The sequence below is a fragment of the Bos mutus genome, chromosome 16 (assembly GCF_027580195.1).
Source record: "Bos mutus isolate GX-2022 chromosome 16, NWIPB_WYAK_1.1, whole genome shotgun sequence".
Taxonomy (NCBI): Eukaryota; Metazoa; Chordata; class Mammalia; order Artiodactyla; family Bovidae; genus Bos; species Bos mutus.
In genome coordinates this window covers 30,747,562-30,765,346 of record NC_091632.1, presented here as the reverse complement: position 1 = coordinate 30,765,346, position 17,785 = coordinate 30,747,562, and the positions used below count along the sequence as shown (strand labels likewise).

Genomic DNA, 17,785 nt, shown 5'->3' with positions numbered 1-17,785 from the left:
CAATTATAATCAATGTACCACTCTGGTGGTGAATGTTGATAATAAGGGTGGCTATGCATGGGTTGGGGAAAACTTGGTACCTTCTCAATTTTACTGTGAACCTAAAACTGCTCTAAAAACAAACAAAGTCTTTTTAAAGCTAAAAAGAATATTTTAAAAAGTTAATAACTGAATTTGAAATCTTCCTTCTCCTTTGCCACTTATCATTTTGTCATTATACAGCTGTAAAGATGAGTAAAGTTTTAATACTCTGAATACGGTGAATTAACTAATAATGCATGTCAATCATTAGGGGAATAAGTGCTACAGCTTCAATATTTAAAGGTGTTTTCAAGAGATTATCTGTTCTAAGCTACTCTTAAATGCTTTTAAAGAGATTTAAATATTACATTTTCTATCCTAAGGATTTTCTTATTCAAAAAACCCTCTCTCCCTCCTCCTCTCCTTTTAAAGCAGGAGAAAGAGAATAAATTGAAAGGAACTTTTGTGACCTTATGAGTAGATTTTATCAACTGCAGACTAACATAATAAAATGACATTTTCAAAAAACTTGACTCAGGTAACTCATAACTCAACTTTTCTAAATGTATGAAGAGCCTTACATTTTTTTAAAGTTTTTAATAAATTTAAAGAGAGGCTAGATTCAAGCAAAGAGTGACAGTTTTAATCAAAACAGTAATTAATGTAAAAACTGACATATAAAACATGGGTTTTAAGAGCAGTAATTACAGGGAAAGCATTTCAAAATGAAGGTTAAAATTCAGGCTTTTTTTTTTAATACAGTACTTGAACATGCAAGACTACTACTCTTTTAACAGAATGTCTTCACAAAAATGAACTTTTGAGCAAGCATAACTATCAATAACCTCAGATATGGAGATGACACCACCCTATGGCAGAAAGTGAAGAACTAAAAAGCCTCTTGATGAAAGTGAAAGAGGAGAGTGAAAAAGTTGTCTTGAAGCTCAACATTCAGAAAACTAAGATCATGGCATCTGGTCCCATCACTTCATGGTAAATAGATGGGGAAACAGTGGAAACAGTGTCAGACTATTTTTTTGGGCTCCAAAATCACTGCAGATGGTAATTGCAGCCATGAAATTAAAAGACACTTGCTCCTTAGAAGGAAAGTTATGACCAACCTAGATAACATATTCAAAAGCAGAGACATTACTTTGCCAACAAAGGTCCGTCTAGTCAAGGCTATGGTTTTTCCAGTGGTCATGTATGGATGTGAGAGTTGGACTGTGAAGAAAGCTGAGCGCCAAAGAATTGATGCTTTTGAACTGTGGTGTTGGAGAAGACTTGAGAGTCCTTTGGACTGCAAGGAGATCCAACCAGTCTATTCTAAAGGAGATCAGTCCTGGGTATTCTTTGGAAGGACTGATGCTAAAGCTGAAACTCCAATCCTTTGGCCACCTCATGCGAAGAGTTGACTCACTGGAAAAGATTCTGATGCTGGGAGGGATTGGGGACAGGAGGAGAAGGGGACGACAGCAGATGAGATGGCTGGATGGCATCACTGACTCGATGGACGTGAGTTTGAGTGAACTCCAGGAGTTGGTGATGGACAGGGAGGCCTGGAGTGCTGCAATTCAGTGATAGACAGGGAGGCCTGGTATGCTGCGATTCATGGGGTCACAAAGAGTTGGACACGACTGAGCGACTGAACTGAACTGAACTAAACCAGTGTACAGTGAAGGTCAAATCAAGACCATACACAGTATGGCTATTTTCAGCAAAAGCAGAGGTACAGCTTACCCCAAAAGAAAAGCAAGAGAGACTGACACAAGGCTCTCCATTTTTCAAGCTCTGGAAACTTGAACATGATAATCTGAAGAATGTTTAAGAAGATACAGGTTTATGTGGTAACCAAATTGGATGTTACAAAGTATTTGAATAGAATATAAACTACACCAGGGGCCAACAGAGAATTTTGGATGGCAACAATGTTCAGTTAAAATTCTATTCACTCTTACCAGCTAATATTCATATTAGTACAGGAAATTAATTTTTATTAGACAAAGTGGGTCATACACAGAGCAAAAAAGTTTTTCCATCATAACTGAATTATAGAGAAGAATCAGTGAAATAAATTTCATTTTCAAGTTCTCATTTTTTAAAGAATTAGTACATCATTATTTATTAAATCTATAGCTATAACCTCTACAGTTTTGATATAAATCACAGTCCCCAATAAACTCTTCAAACGTAACTGCAACTTTAAAATTACTGTAAAAGCAACCCCAACTAGTGGAAATCCCCAGAGAGAACTAGAAAAAGGAGTTCTAGATTCTGATCTAATTTCTGCCAGTTATTAGCTCTGAGACATGTTTACCTTTGATAAGAATTCAAAAGGTGTAGAGAAAAAACGAAGAAAAAGATGACTCTAGATTTTAGGGACAAGAAGAGTGGAGTAAAAGATGATGCCCTGATAGGAAACCACATTATAATGGACAGCATCTGAAAAGGCTGATTCTTTGGGAGAGTAAAGAATTTTAAATTATGTTAAGTTTAGGACTGCTGGCAGCATAAGCCAAAGCACTGAAAATGTAGGCTTAATGACAAATTGAGGCTGTGTAGGTAAATTCTCTGTGAGAGTGAATGTAAATGGAGAATCAGATTTTGACTGGTATCAGCGTTCTTCAATAGAACTTCTTGAGATGATGGAAATGTGCTATATCTGCATTTTCCAATATAGTAGCCACTAGCCACATGTAGCTACATGTAGTGATGGACAAGGAAGCCTGGCATACTGCAGTCCATGGGGTCGCAAAGAGTCAGACACGACTGAGCAACTGAATTGAACTGAGCCACATGTGGCTACTGAACCCTTGAAATGTGGCTGGTGCAACTGAGGAACTAAATTTTAAATTCTGATTTTAATTAATTAAAATTTAAATTTATCCATACAACAGAGCATTATTTAGCAATAAAAAGAAATGAGCTATAAAGTCATGGCGAGACAGGGAAGAATCTTAAACGTACGTTGCTAAGTGAAAGACAATCTCACCCGTAGAACCATACAATACAAATCATGAACTGTAAAGTAAACTATGGACTTTAGTTAATAATTTGTCAATACTGGTTTATCAATTATAACAAATGAACCAAACTAATGTAAGATGTTAACAGAAGTAACTGTGGGGAAAGGCATACATGGAAACATTACTTACAGTGCAGTTTTTCTATAAACCTAAAACTGCTCTATAAGAAAATCTAAATAATCACATGTAGCTAGTGCCTGGTAACAGCACAGGTTCATATTAATGAAAGACTGATGTGGGAAGAGAATGAGAATGGTATTTCATTCTTTACCACCAACTCCACCAGTACACAAGGTTTATTTTTATGTTGAATACTAACATTTGACAGCAGAAAATGTTCAAATATTCTAGATGAATATCTTTCTAAAGTGATTTTTATTAAAATTTAAGAAAGTAACATTTATTGAATGCATACTATACTAAAGATATGTTAACTCACTTAAATTTCGAAACAATCCTTTAAGATATTACCATTTCTGTTTTTAGAGACAAAAAATTATACAGTTATATGATAAAAGATGGGAACTAAGATACATCTGACTCCAAAGTCTATGTTTTAATATACTCTGTATATAGTTTTATGATTCCCAAATCACACACATAAGGGAATGTTCCCAAAATGAATCTACCATGAAGAACAACAGGTTATACTGCAAAATACAATAATTAATTAATTAATGATATACTCAGAAGTCTAAAGTGTCTTTGTATTTCATTGTCCCAAGCTAATGTGATAATGTAGGACTGGATAAATACAAGCTGGAATCAATACTGCTGGGAAAATATCAACAAATATGCAGATGATACCAGTCTAACGGCAAAGTGAAGAGGAACTAAAGAGCCTCTTGATGAGGGTGAAAGAGGAGAGTGAAAAAGCTGGCTTAAAACTCAACATTAAAAAAACAAAGATCATGGCACAAAGTCCCATCACTTCATGTCAAATAGAAGGGGGACAAGTGGAAACAGTGGGCTCCAAAATTACTGCAGATGGTGACTGCAGCCATGAAATTAAGAGACGTTTGCTCCTTAGAAGGAAAGTTATGACCAACCTAGACAGCATACTAAAAAGCAGAGACATCACTTTGCTGATAAAGGTCCATACAATCAAAGCTATGGTTCTTCCAGTAGCCATGTATGGATGTGAGAGTTGGACCATCAAGAAGCTTGAGCGCTTAAGAACTGATGCCTTCAAATCAGGGTGCTGGAGAAGATTCTTGAGTGTCTTTTGGACTGCAGGAGATCAAACCAGTCAATCCTAAAGGAAATCAACCCTGAATATTCATTGGAAGGACTGATGCTGAAGCTCCAATGGGAACAGCTGACTCATTGGAAAAGACCTTGATGCTGGGAAAGACTGAAGGCAAAAGAAGAAGAGGGTGGCAGAGGATGAGATGGTTAGATAGCATCACTGATGCAATGGACATGAGTTTGAGCAAACTCCGGGAGACAGTGAAGTACAGGGAAGCCTGGCATGCTGTAGTCCATGGGATTGCAAACAGTCGGACACAATTTAGAGACTGAACAACAACAACGGTGATTTTTATCTTACTACTCTTCCTGCTGTCCATCTTACCTAGAGTGCCTCTACTCCCACACCTAATTTGCATTTTTAATCTGCTGTGAAATTATATCAAACTTCTTAGAATAACACACAGTGCAAGAGAGGTTCTAAGCCAGTTGCCTTCATATAGATGATTTAGTTCATTAATATTTAATGAAGGCTTTTTGGCTATTTCTTATTCTAAATTGGGATCTGGCCAGATGATACACTGTTTTATAATGAAGCTAAGAATATAATGATCCTGTTTCATTCACAAATCTTACACTAAACCATATTTTCAAGCATAATCTCTAAACATAACCTCATTTAAAGATGTTCTTTTATGATTAAATGTATTAATTTAGCACACTAGCTTTCTAATAAATGTTACTAATAATTCTAATAATTAAATGTTCTAATAATTATGTTATCAACATAAACGAGGTATATGTAAACATAAATATTTACAAAGAGAGTTGAAATTTTCCTGAAAAAATTCACTAGTAAAAAAAAAAAAAAGAAGGGGACTTTGCTGGTGGTCCAGTGGCTAAGACTCCATGCTCCCAAGGCAGGGGACCTAAGTTTGATCACTGGTCAGGGAACCATATCCTACACCTGCAACTTCGACCAGGTGCAGCCAAATAAATAAATATTAAAAAAAAAAAGAGAGAATAAGAGAAAGCAGGAATTTTACGGCATTGAATTCTAAATATATCTATATAATTTTTTAAATCACTTTTAAAGTTGCTCTTAAAACACTTAATAATTAAATTTTCCCTAAAAGAGATGAAATTAGCATCAAAATTTAAATTTTTCTTCCCTGCTTAGAGCTTTTGTATCTGTAAAGTATTATAAATCTTTAACAGATAATATAAAATCTGTATTTCACTTCTCATCGTAAACATTAAAATTCAAATTTATTAGGGGAAGTACCTAATTTTGAATTTTGGAAAAGAATAAAAGAGTATTTTCAAAGCCCAAAATTGAAGCTTTAAATTCAGCAGTAATTCTAAATTTACAGAAGTCCAACTTTATTATACTTTATTCCAGAAAGAAAAAAAAGTCTGTTTATTTTCTCCCTCAATCAACCAACAAACATTTACAAACCAATTGCTTCTGTTTAACATGCTTTTGGAGGGAATTAGGTATAGAGTTGGAGAAGGCATTGGCACCCCACTCCAGTACTCTTGCCTGGAAAATCCCATGGACGGAGGAGCCTGATAGGCTGCAGTCCATGGGGTTGCTAGGAGTCGGACACGACTGAGCAACTTCACATTGACTTTTCACTTTCATGCATTGGAGGAGGAAATGGCAATCCACTCCAGTGTTCTTGCCTGGAGAATCCCAGGGACAGGGGAGCCTGGTGGGCTGCCGTCTATGGGGTCGCACAGAGTCGGACATGACTGAAGTGATTTAGCAGCAGTAGCAGCAGGTACAGAGTCCGGAGAAGGCAATGGCACCCCACTCCAGTACTCTTGCCTGGAAAATCCCACGGACGGAGGAGCCTGGTAGGCTGCAGTCCATGGGGTCGCCAAGAGCCGGGCACGACTGAGTGACTTCACTTTCACTTTTCACTGTCATGCATTGGAGAAGGCAATGGCACCCCACTCCAGTGTTCTTGCCTGGAGAATCCCAGGGACAGGGGAGCCTGGTGGGCTGCCGTCCATGGGGTCACACAGAGTCGGACACGACTGAAGCAACTTAGCAGCAGCAGCAGCAGCAGGTATAGAGTCAAGACCAAGGTTTTGAAGATTTAGTCAACAAGCAAATCCAAACAGCCTCAAATGTTAGCTGAATAAAAGTCATAAAGTTAGACTCATAAAGATAAAAGACCTTCAATCTAACCAGCATTTTCTACTGTAACTTCAAATAAGTTCTTGTTTATTAATATTCCAAGTTTATTTTATATATTAAGAAAAAACAAAAGGCAAACAAGTTGCAGACAACAGACTAAGTATTCATTGCTCACAATTGTAGAGAACATTAAAATTTAGTTAATTCTCACAACCCTAATGAATCTGAGAGTTTAAGTACAACTTCTCTGGAGTGATCAAAACAAAAACGTCAAAATGCTGTGACTTCCAACTTTTCTCCCATAAAGAATCCCTGGCAGCATGCCTACTGTACTTAGAGAAGAACACAAAGAATGAGGTGGTTTTTGATTCCTAACAATCATATCACAAAGTCTTTTCTTGCAATTTCAATTATACACAGCACTCGTGCTCAATCTTGGCTCAAAGTGATTTTATGTTAAATTCACAGAGACAGAAAGTAGTATGGTGGGTTGCCAGGGACTGGGGGAGGGGGAATGGGGAGTAACTGCTCAATGGGTACAAAAGCTTCCTTTTGGGGTGATAAAATGTTTTGGAATTAGACAGAGGTGGTGGTTGTACAACATTGTGAATGTATTGGCACTGAACTGTTAAATATGGTTAATTTTATATTATGCGATTTAAACCTCCATTTAAAAAAATTTATGTTACAACATATAGACCATTTTAGAGTTCTTCAAAAACATTGTTACCACATTCAAATGCTGTTTAGATCTTGGAGATATTTAGAAAAAAAGCATTACAAGCTAAATTATCACCATATATATACAGTAATAGGTGTGTATTGATATCAGTGCTAAAATGCCTGAGAAACATCGAAATATTGCTGACATACTTTGTAAATAATCTCAAAAAATATATAAATGAACCTTGCGATATTTAATCCTCTAGGACACAACACAATTTTAGTCAGCTCAACTGGGCATGTTAAGGTGAACTCAAAATTACTAAAATTTTTCTCTCAAACCTCAATCAGAAATACTGTAAACTGATGAGAAATGTCTAATATTACATAAAGAGTAAACAAGAATATAAGAAGTAAACAAGCACAAATCTGACCAACACTGGATATAAATAAATATGCTAAAGCTAACTGTCTTGCGGATGTAGCGCAACATCACTTCAGATTGAGTAAACTTCACACATGAAAATGTATAAACTCAACATTAAGAAACTTTGGAGTAAGAAAAATTCCTTTATATAAATGGTTGACAAAATTAATATTATGCTATACCCTCAGAGGCTAGTCCAAATACAGTCTAGACTTTAGGATTAAACAAAAGAGATGGTAATCTTAAAGTAGATCCTAATAGCAGGCTGATTTTGAAATATGTGACTGTCTTGATGCAGGTCAACCTGAGAATTTAAATCCACTTGAATCCAACCCCAAAGAATACCTGAACTCCTGAGCACATACAGGGCCAAAGCTAAACCAGGTCAGCATACCCTGCCAAGGAACATCCTGCTCCGAAGTGTCCACCAAACAAGGATCATTTATCAGTTTATTCTTCACTTTACTGGATACCAACCACATCCAAGATATATGCAAGAAAAGACTCATCAGGCCCCACCAAACTCCATTTCAAGCTCTAATATCTGGAGATAAAAAATGCTGCAGAATTCTAAATGGTCTATGGCTTTAAAAAATTATAAATGAAGAGCTTCAAATGTAAGCTGACCTGACCTTAACATCATTGAAAGTTACTAAAATCATTTAAAAATCTTCGTATTTATTTCAAAGGTACAATTTAGTTAACAAATTAAAGCCATGAAACAATTACAACATTACCACAAATCTGTTCTATGTAAACAGTATGAGTTTCTATATGTATGGCATTCAGATGTAATAAAACCAAAATCGAGGGTTTTTTCTGTAATTTACATGAGTAAATACTTTCTCAAACTTGTAAGTGAATACTGGCAGGGTACAAATAATGAAAATAGAAAGGATATTAGCACAAAAGGCAAACTCAATATTACAAAACATAGTTCATAGTTTAAAAAAAAGAAATTCGTCACAAAGGAGATGCAAATTTAACCTTGGGACATATGGCAGGAGTAGCAGTAGTAAAACATCTATTAATAAGTTGAGTCACAAGACTTGGGTTTGAGTAAGCTTTTTCATCTATTAATTAAGTGGTCTTTTTGCCAGTTATAGTAGCTTCTCCTTAGACTGAGACTCTTACTATATAAAATGAGAATACCAGCAATACTACAGACGAATTAGGAGGAATAAATGCAAATATTTTTATTCATTTTATAAATATGCTTTGAAAAACTGTAATTTTAGATTTTTAATGTATTAAAAAAAGCCTTTCAAATTTCTTCAAATGAATCAAACATATAGTAACTTTTAATATTACCTCAAAAATACAAAACTAATTCTTAAGCTGTAGTCCCAAAACTTCTTAGAGGAAATTCTTAAATTATCACTTGAGAAAATCTGAATTGACATAATTGGAATAAACATTAATATTGAGGACATGACAATTGAGGGGTCACATCTTAAAACAGCTTGACACAAACAAAAGCACAATTCTCCAAGAGCTTTTTCAATATCGAATAGAAATTGGGACCTAGCCTCAATGCTTGTTGGGTCAGCATCTAATTTCAAATACAAAACCATCAACACTTAAAAATCTTTGTTTTCAGGAAGATGATGAGGCAAATTAGTCCTTAACACAAGATCTGTTTTCACAACAAAGCACACTGACCACTTAAAATTTACAAAATCGTAAGTTACTACAATTGTTCTAATAGGTTTAGAGTCACAGATAAATTTAAGTATCAGTCACAGATAAATTTAAGTATCATGATATAGAGATTACTTGCACTCTGTATCAATCTAACACAATTCAGCAAAAAAAAAAAAAGACTGACTGATTAAATTATAACTTTGAACACTTTAAAAATGTCCCTTTTGAAATGTATTCCCAGAAAATTCATATCAGCAGGAGCCATGTGAAAGTTGTTCTCTCCCCACTACCTAAAAAGTCAAAACATCCGCAACGTTATTTATACTAGACATAAAATGAAAGTCATTCATATTCATCTATTATACTTCAATTCTAAACAATAAAATAGTCCAACCTCCACGTTTATTCAATTGCTAGTCTATTTACCGTGAGTTTTTGTGTAAGAACCAAGGACCAGTGCCTCTCATTAAAGTTCATATAACCTGAAAATGCTCTAAATTACAACAGACATGGACAATTCTAACTAGAAGTTCACCCTAAAACTGTGTAAAAGATATTAACTGGCATATTCTCTGCACAGCACAGGTTCTGTGAAGAACGCAAACCAGTTGGACCATGAGAGTGAATGTTAAATAGTGCAAAGCAGTCTTTCGGACGCATTCAAATATTTTTAATATAAATTTCTCCATACCGCCGTAGAAACTGAAATAGAAATAACTTGGATAATTTCCTCCTTGAGAAATTAAGTTTAGGAGAAATAGTAGTTAATTGTTTTGTTTTTTTTTTTTTTTTTAGTAGTTAATTGTTGACGTTTCAGAAATCACTACACAGGGCAACTACAATGCGTCTTGATAAGCCTAAACATTCAACAGAGTACAGTTGTTTCTACTTTTTGAAAATTGTTAAAAAAAAAAAAAAGACAAGTTCTAGCCTGGCGATGAACCTCTTCTGTCTCCTGAAGAAATGCTTCATTCGGTCTATTTTATCTAGTTAATATTGCTTCTTATGAGGCACACTAATAATTTAAAACGGTTCCTTTGAAGAAAAGTTTTATTCAAACATTACAATTTGTCTCCGCGTTGCCAGTAAGCGGCTTTGTTTCCAGTTTCTGGGACTATTCTGGGATGTCAAGAGTTACATTATTTACCGTTCCAAAAGAGCCCTTGTTTCACTCTCACCCTGGACGCGAACACAATTGATGTTTACAGAGAACCGATGCCTAGAGATGTTTAAAGAGGAACAGTCTTTAGCTCTCTCTCTCTCTCTCCATCCTTTGTCGATAATCACATTTTACCTGGTAGATTTCTTGCTGTTGTGCACTTAATTTTTTTTTTTAAACACCTGCAAACATAACCGCCCTAGCGCCGCCGGGAAGAAAAAAAGACTACCGGGCTCGCTCTGCAGTAGCTCCAGGCAAACAGACTTCGTAAAACCCACTTGGCCAAGGAAAGGGAGCGCTTAAGGGGTAGGGGAGAGGGAGCAGCCTTGAGGTGCAGGGAGGCAGAGGCGGCGCCTGTTTACAGACGCCTTCACCTCCTCCACCCCCGCAGCCTGAGGGTCCAAAAAGCATCCCCTGGGCGCTCTCTGCTCCCGCCGAGGTCCTCGGACTAACAGAGGGGCTGGGCAGCCTGGTGGCCCCCTCCCTATGGCCGAAGCCTCCCTCGCCCTCCCCACGTCCAGGGCGGCGTCTGTACCTCCCCACGGCCTACCCACCCCTGCAGGCCCTCCCGGCGGCATGCGGAGGCCTGAGGCCTAAAGGACGCCGGCCACTGACAAGCCCCTGGACCACCGGCGAGGTCCGAGACCGGGCGGGCGGACGCCACGGCCGAGGAGCCGAGGGCGGCCGAGGACAGACCCTGCCCCGCCGCGGCCGCCTATTGTTCCCGACGGAGGCCAGGCCGCGGCCGCCCGGCTCCCCACGCCGCCGCCGCCGCCGCCGCCGCCGCCTGCCGCTCGCTCACCGCGCTGGTCCGAGCAGTAGCTCCTCTCAGCTCCGAGTCCCCGCGGCCGTCGCCACCGCCGGGGCAGCCACCGCTGCCGCCGCTGCCACCGTCGACTCTGACTCTGTCCCAGGCCGCCGGGCCACGGCCGCCGCCGCCACCACCAGCGCCGCCTCCGGCCCCCCACCTGCTGCTGAGGCTGCTCCTGCAGCAGGGGCCATCTTGTTGGTCTGCCTCCTCTTCCTCCTCCTCCTCCTCCTCTTCCTCCGCCCCGTCGCTAGTTGTCCTCGTCCCCTTCCTCTTCCTCGGGCTCCGGCCCGCCCCAGAGACTGGGGCGGAGACGAGGGCGAGGCTCCTCCTTCCGGGGGCGGGCCATGCGGAGGGGGCGGGGCGGGCGCGGGAGCAAAGCTCTGAGTCACCCGCCACCAACGCCGTGGAGGGAGGGCGGCGTCGCTCCCCGCCTGGACCCGGCGCGCACCCACGCCCTGAGCCGAAGAACTGGTCCCCCAGCGCCTCGGCGTCCCGCGGGCAAGTGGCCAGACGGCTAGGGTGAATTCGAAAATTTCTGACATTTCCAACCGGTCCGGCGCTCACCTCTAGTCCCTTGGCTATCTCAACCCGTCCCTCTACTCTTGTTTCTTTTTCACGTCTCTCCTCCTACACCTCAGAAGAATTTGTTATCTCGTTTTATCCTGGTTCTTGATCACATCAGCTTTGCCCTAGTCACTCCTTTTACAGAGTCTCTGAAGAATTCAGCCTCCCAACAGGGCTGAACAGTCCAAAGGCCTGGACACTCGACTGCCTCAAAACGTCTCTCCAGGCCTATGTGACCAATTAACAGCTGTCTGAGGGAGGACAGGAAAAAGAACTGGCTCTTAGAAGAAAAAACTCGGATCTAAAAGCTAACCTTGTGGTTATTGAAAGTCTCTTCTCCCTTATGGAAAAGAAGTCATCTTCATTTGGGGTCATGGAAGACCCCTTCAAGACAATTCAGTTTAACCAAACATTTGCTTTTAAGAAAGGAGAGAAATGGGGATTCTTCTTATACCATACAGTCCTAATTTCAAAATAAATCAGCTAGAATAGAGAGAGACGGTCCTCAAATAAGCACGCAATTAATACTCTTCTGCATTATCATCCCTTTGTTTTTTCCTCAGGTCTGGCCAAGAGAAGAGAGATTTTGCTGTCCTGTCCTTTCTTCCCTGCATACATCCCCAACACCAAGAGAAGTACTATATTTAGAGAAGCTTCTGTTTTTAAGCTGATAAATTCAATTACTGTAACAGCCAATGTTTTTATATTATTTGTAAATAATATATCACACACCTTCCTAAATTCTGAGCAGAGAACAGTTCTTTTTAGTTGCTAACACCCTCCTGCAACTCAAATTTCAGCTTCTTTCTAGAAGACCTATTGATGCCTTTATACTGATTGGAATTTAGTCTCTTTGAAGTGGGCTGAATCAGTAACCATCTCTTCAACCCAGTAAATAGTAACCCCAGTCCTGACAAGGGCAAATTTCTAGCTACCATGGAGGGATTAGGTGGGTGTGTGCTAATCTAAAGGCTATCTTTTGGATAGCATTTCCCTTCTCAGCCAGGCCTCCCGTCTCCTGCTGGGAAAAAAAGATTAATCTGTTCCTCCAGTTTTTCCTCCTCCTCCCTTCTCACTCCTAGGGAACCTTCCACAACAGAAGGTTTCAGCGGCTGTTGCTAGGCAAACATGCCAACTTCCCTGTTTAGGTGAAGCAAGTAAGCCAACTTTCATTACAGTCAACCTAGATAATGTAATTTATTTGAACTGTTAATAGTTACACCTCAACAGGTAGACCCACTTCAAGGTTCCCTTAAAAAGTGAGATTTTTAAGTTAAATTTATTTTTATTTTGGTTAAAAATAAGTTTTAAATGCAGGGGCTTCCCAAAATTCATTTTAATGATATAGTTAAGAAAACATTTGGCAAAAAAAAAAAAAAGACCAGCTTTGAAGAAAGCAAGTGTTTGCAATAAAAACTAATCTACAAAAAGTAGTTTATATACTTTGAAGCCCCAGGTAGGGTAGATGTATAAAGTGCAGAGAATAATTTATCCCATGAGACTAAGTCTGTTTAGCAGATAATATGGTTATTCGGTGGAAAAAATATATATATATCCTGGATTTTATTCCCAAATTAACTCTGTAAGAATTCTAGCTAGTGAATTCAGCACTTTTCCCCCCTGATGCTGCTGTTTAAAATTTTTACTATGTTATTGTTAAGTGATAGTAACCATTTTTAGGGTGTTGAGAGTTAATATGAATAAGATTAAATAATTATGTTGAAATTTAAATTATATTTAAGCTTCTAAATGCTTAAATTATATAATTTGTTTTAATCCAGTGAAATTTATATGTAAATTTTCATGTAAAGGGCTTAGAACAGCACATGGCACACAAAAGGTATACAAATGTTCTTTAAAAATCCATTTTAGATATATATCATTATAGTCTTTAGTTTCTTGATCAGTCAAATAAGGATGACAGTAACCAAATACAATTTTGCTCTTAGCATGAACCCTAAAAATTTTTAGTGCTGTTTTTTAATGTCACACACAAATCAGTTAGAATAAGCCCTTATAAATTTTTTAAATGTGTTTTCTGATATGCCTATATAATGTTTTTCTTTTGATTATTTATTTAGAATAGGCTATGCTTTTTAGTTTATGCTAAGTGATTTTCTAAGTTACCATATGCTTTAAAATTGATCTGGAATGTGTAATTGTCAACTTAAAGCACTGCTTATTGTATTAGGGCTAGGAAAAAACCTTACTGCAAACCAACTCACTGCGACAGCTGAAACAGAGACTACTATAAGTTAGGTAGGTGACATATATACTCAACTCTTTGTTACAAATAAGTGCCATGTTATTGAGTAGGGAGGCTAGAGAGTGGGACGGACTGGAGGAGGAGGAAAAAATTCAAAGATAAATGAATCATGTGTCCCTGCCTTAAAAAAATGTAATAATCTAGTGGGAAGAATACAATGAGAAGTACTTATCAACAGCTAGAGTATAAAATAGATGATTCTTGCATAAAAATATAGAATTCTGTGAAAGTTAAAAGGAAAAACTAGTGGGAATTGTCATTCTTATGTCATAGAACCTACCTTTTGACAGATGTCAATACTGTGCGTTAGATCTGTATGTAGAGGCATATAAGTACAATCAGCTTTCAATAGACGCCTGATTGGAGGATTTGCTCACACACTAGCAAATAAATCTATTAATTAAGTTGAATTAGATCTATTAAAGTACAGCTGATTTTGGTATTGACCATCTGGTGATGTCCATGTGTAGAGTCTTCTCTTGTGTTGTTGGAAGAGTGTTTGCTGTGACCAGTGCATTCTCCTGGCAAAACTCTGTTAGCCTTCGATGACCTGCTTCGTTTTGTACTCCAAGGCCAAATCTGCCTGTTACTCCAGGTATCATTTGACTTCCTACTTTTGCATTCCAGTCCCCTATAATGAAAAAGACATCTCTTTTGGGTGTTAGTTCTAGAAAGTCTTGTAGGTCTTCATAGAACTGTTCAACTTCAGCTTCTTCAGTATTACTGGTCGGGGCATAGACTTGGATTTCCGTGATATTGAATGATTTGCCTTGGAAATGAACAGAGATCATTCTGTCATTTTTGAGATTGCATCCAAGTACTGCATTTCAGACCCTTTTGTTGACTATGAGGGCTACTGCATTTCTTCGAAGGGATTCTTGCCCACAGTAGTAAATAGAGTGGTCATCTGAGTTAAATTCACCCATTCCAGTCCATTTTAGTTTGCTGATTCCTAAAATGTCCACTGTTCACTCTTGCCATCTCCTGTTTGACCACTTCTAATTTACCTTGAATCATGGACCCAACATTCCAGGTTCCTATGCAATACTACTTTTTACAGTGTCAGACTAAACTTCCATCACCCGTCACATCCACAACTGAGTGTTGTTTTTGCTTTGGCTCTATCTCTTCATTCTTCCTGGAGTTATTTCTCCACTCTTCTCCAGTAGCAAACTGGGCACCTTCCGACCTGGGGAGTTCATCTTTCAGTGTCATCCCTTTAAAATCACTGCAGATGGTGACTGCAGCCATGAAATTAAAAGATTCTTACTCCTTGGAAGGAAAGTTATGACCAACCTAGCATATTAAAAAGCAGAGATATTACTTTTTTTTTTTTTTTTCAGAGATATTACTTTGCCAACAAAGGTCCGTCTAGTCAAGGCTATGGTTTTACCAGTGGTCATGTATGGATGTGAGAGTTGGACTGTGAAGAAAGCTGAGCACCGAAGAATTGATGCTTTTGAACTGTGGTGCTGGAGAACACCCTTGCGAGTCCCTTGGACTGCAAGAAAATCCAACCAGTCCATCCTAAAGGAGATCAGTCCTGGATGTTCATTGGAAGGACTGATGCTGAGGCTGAAACTCCAATACTTTGGCCACCTCATGCGAAGAGTTGACTCATTGGAAAAGACCCTGATGCTGGGAAGGATTGGAAGCAGGAGGACAAGGGGACGACAGAGGATGAGATGGCTGGATGGCATCACTGACTCGATGCACTTGAGTTTGGGTGAACTCTGGGAGTTGGTGATGGACAGGGAGGCCTGGCATGCTGCAATTCATGGGGTCACAAAGAGTCAGACACAACTGAGTGACTGAACTGAACTGAACTGAATTGTTCATGGGGTTCTCAAGGCAAGAATATTGAAGTGGTTTGCAATTCTCTTCTCCAGTGGACCACGTTTTGTCAGAACTCTCCACCATGACCAATCCGTCTTAGGTGGCCCTACATGGTATGGCTCATAGTTTCACCAAGCTATTCAAGACTGTGGTCCATGTGATCAGTTTGGTTAGTTTTCTGTGATTGTGGTTTTCAGTGTGTCTGCCCTCTGATGGATAAGGATAAGAGGCTTATGGAAGCTTCCTGAGGGAGAGACAGACTGAGGGGGAAACTGGATCTTGTTCTGATGGGTGGGGCTGTGTTTAGTAAACCTTTAATCTAATTTTGTTGATGGGCAGGGCTGTGTTCCCTCCCAGTTACTTCACCTGAGGCCAAACTATGGTGGAGGTAATGAAGACAATGGCAACCTCCTTTGAAAGGTCCCATACAGGCACTGCTGCACATTGCCTCTGACCCTCCAGCTGGCCACTGCCAACCCACACCTCTGCTGGAGACTCCTGCACACTCATGGGCATGTCTGGGTCAGTTTCTTGTGGGCTCACTGCTCCTTTCTCCTGGGTCCTGGTGCACAAAAGATTTTGTTTGTACCCTCCAAGAGTCTGTTTCCTCGGTCCTGTGTAAGTTCTGGTGGGTCAATGGTGGGGTTAATGGTGACCTCCTCCAAGAGGGTTTATGCTATACCCAGGTCTGCTGCACCCAGAGCCCCTGCATCAGGCCACTGCTGACCCATACCTCCACAGGAGACATCGAGTGGGTCTTAGGAAGCAACACTACAAGCAAAGCTAGTGGAGGTGATGGGATTTCAGTTGAGTTATTTCAAAGCCTAAAAGATGATGCTTTGAAAGTGCTGCACTCAATATGCCAGCAAATTTGGAAAACTCAGCAGTGGCCACAGGACTGGGAAAGTCAGTTTTCATTCCAATCTCAAAGAAAGACAATGCTGAAGAATGTTCAAACTACCACACAATTGAACTCATCTCACACACTAGCAAAGTAATGCTCAAAATTCTCCAAGCCAAGCTTCAACAGTACATGAACCGTGAACTTCCAGATGTTCAAGCTGGATTTAGAAAAGGCAGAGGAACCAGAGATCAGATTGCCAGCATCTGTTGGAGCATCGAAAAGGCAAGAGAGTTCCAAAGAAACATCTACTTCTGCTTTATAGACTATGCTAAAGCCTTTGACTGTGTGGGTCACAACAAACTGTGGAAAATTCTGAAAGAGGTGTGAATACCAGACTACCCGACCTGCCTCCTGAGACATCTGTATGCAGGTCAAGAAGCAACAGTTAGAACTGGACATGGAACAACAGACTGGTTCCAAATTGGGAAAGGAGTATGTCAAGGCTGTATATTGTCACTCTGTTTATTTAACTTACATGCAGAGTACATCATGAAAAATGCTGGGCTGGATGAAGCACAAGCAGGAATCAGTATTTCCAGGAGAAATATCAATAACCTCAGATATGCAGATGACACCACCCTTATGGCAAAAAGCAAAGAAGAACTAAAGAGCCTCTTGATGAAAGTGAAAGTGGAGAGTGAAAAAGTTGGCTTAAAGTTCAACATTCAGAAAACGAAGATCATGGCATCTGGTCCCATCACTTCATGGCAAATCGATGGGGAAACAATGAAAACAGTGACAGACTTTATTTTGGGGGGCTCCAAAATCCGTGCAGATGGTGACTGCAGCCATGAAATTAAAAGATGCTTACTCCTTGGAAGAAAAGCTATGACCAACCTAGACAGCATATTCAAAAGCAGAGGCATTACTTTGCGAACAAAGGTCCTTCTAGTCAAAGATAAGGCTTTTCCAGTGGTTATGTATGGATGTCAGAGTTGGACTATAAAGAAAGCTGAGCACCGAAGAATTGATGCTTTTGAACTGTGGTGTTGGAGAAGACTCTTGAGAGTCCCTTGGACTGCAAGGAGATCCAATCAGTCCCTCCTAAAGGATATCAGTCCTGAATATTCATTGGAAGGACTGATGCTGAAGCTGAAACTTCAATACTTTGGCCACCTGATGGGAAGAAC

General features: G+C 39.5%; 1 protein-coding gene and 1 long non-coding RNA gene across 5 annotated transcripts in view; one reads left to right on the top strand and one right to left on the bottom strand.

Annotated features, from left to right (window-relative positions):
- Positions 1-11,340, bottom strand: part of RC3H1 (ring finger and CCCH-type domains 1) — a 75,812-nt gene extending 64,472 nt beyond the window's left edge. For 2 of the 4 annotated variants that reach the window (XM_070384903.1, XM_070384902.1), the window contains exon 1: positions 11,077-11,339. The gene's annotated coding sequence lies outside the window, so the exon portion shown is untranslated. Of the gene's footprint in view, positions 1-11,076 lie in introns of all 4 variants that reach the window. The other 2 variants (XM_070384904.1, XM_070384906.1) reach the window with 2 other exon arrangements.
- Positions 11,341-11,488: 148 nt separating this feature from the next.
- Positions 11,489-17,282, top strand: LOC138991250 (uncharacterized). The gene is made up of 3 exons (XR_011467225.1): positions 11,489-12,806; positions 13,841-14,510; positions 15,259-17,282. It is a non-coding gene; the product is annotated as an uncharacterized lncRNA (long non-coding RNA).
- The last annotated feature ends 503 nt before the right edge of the window (positions 17,283-17,785 follow it).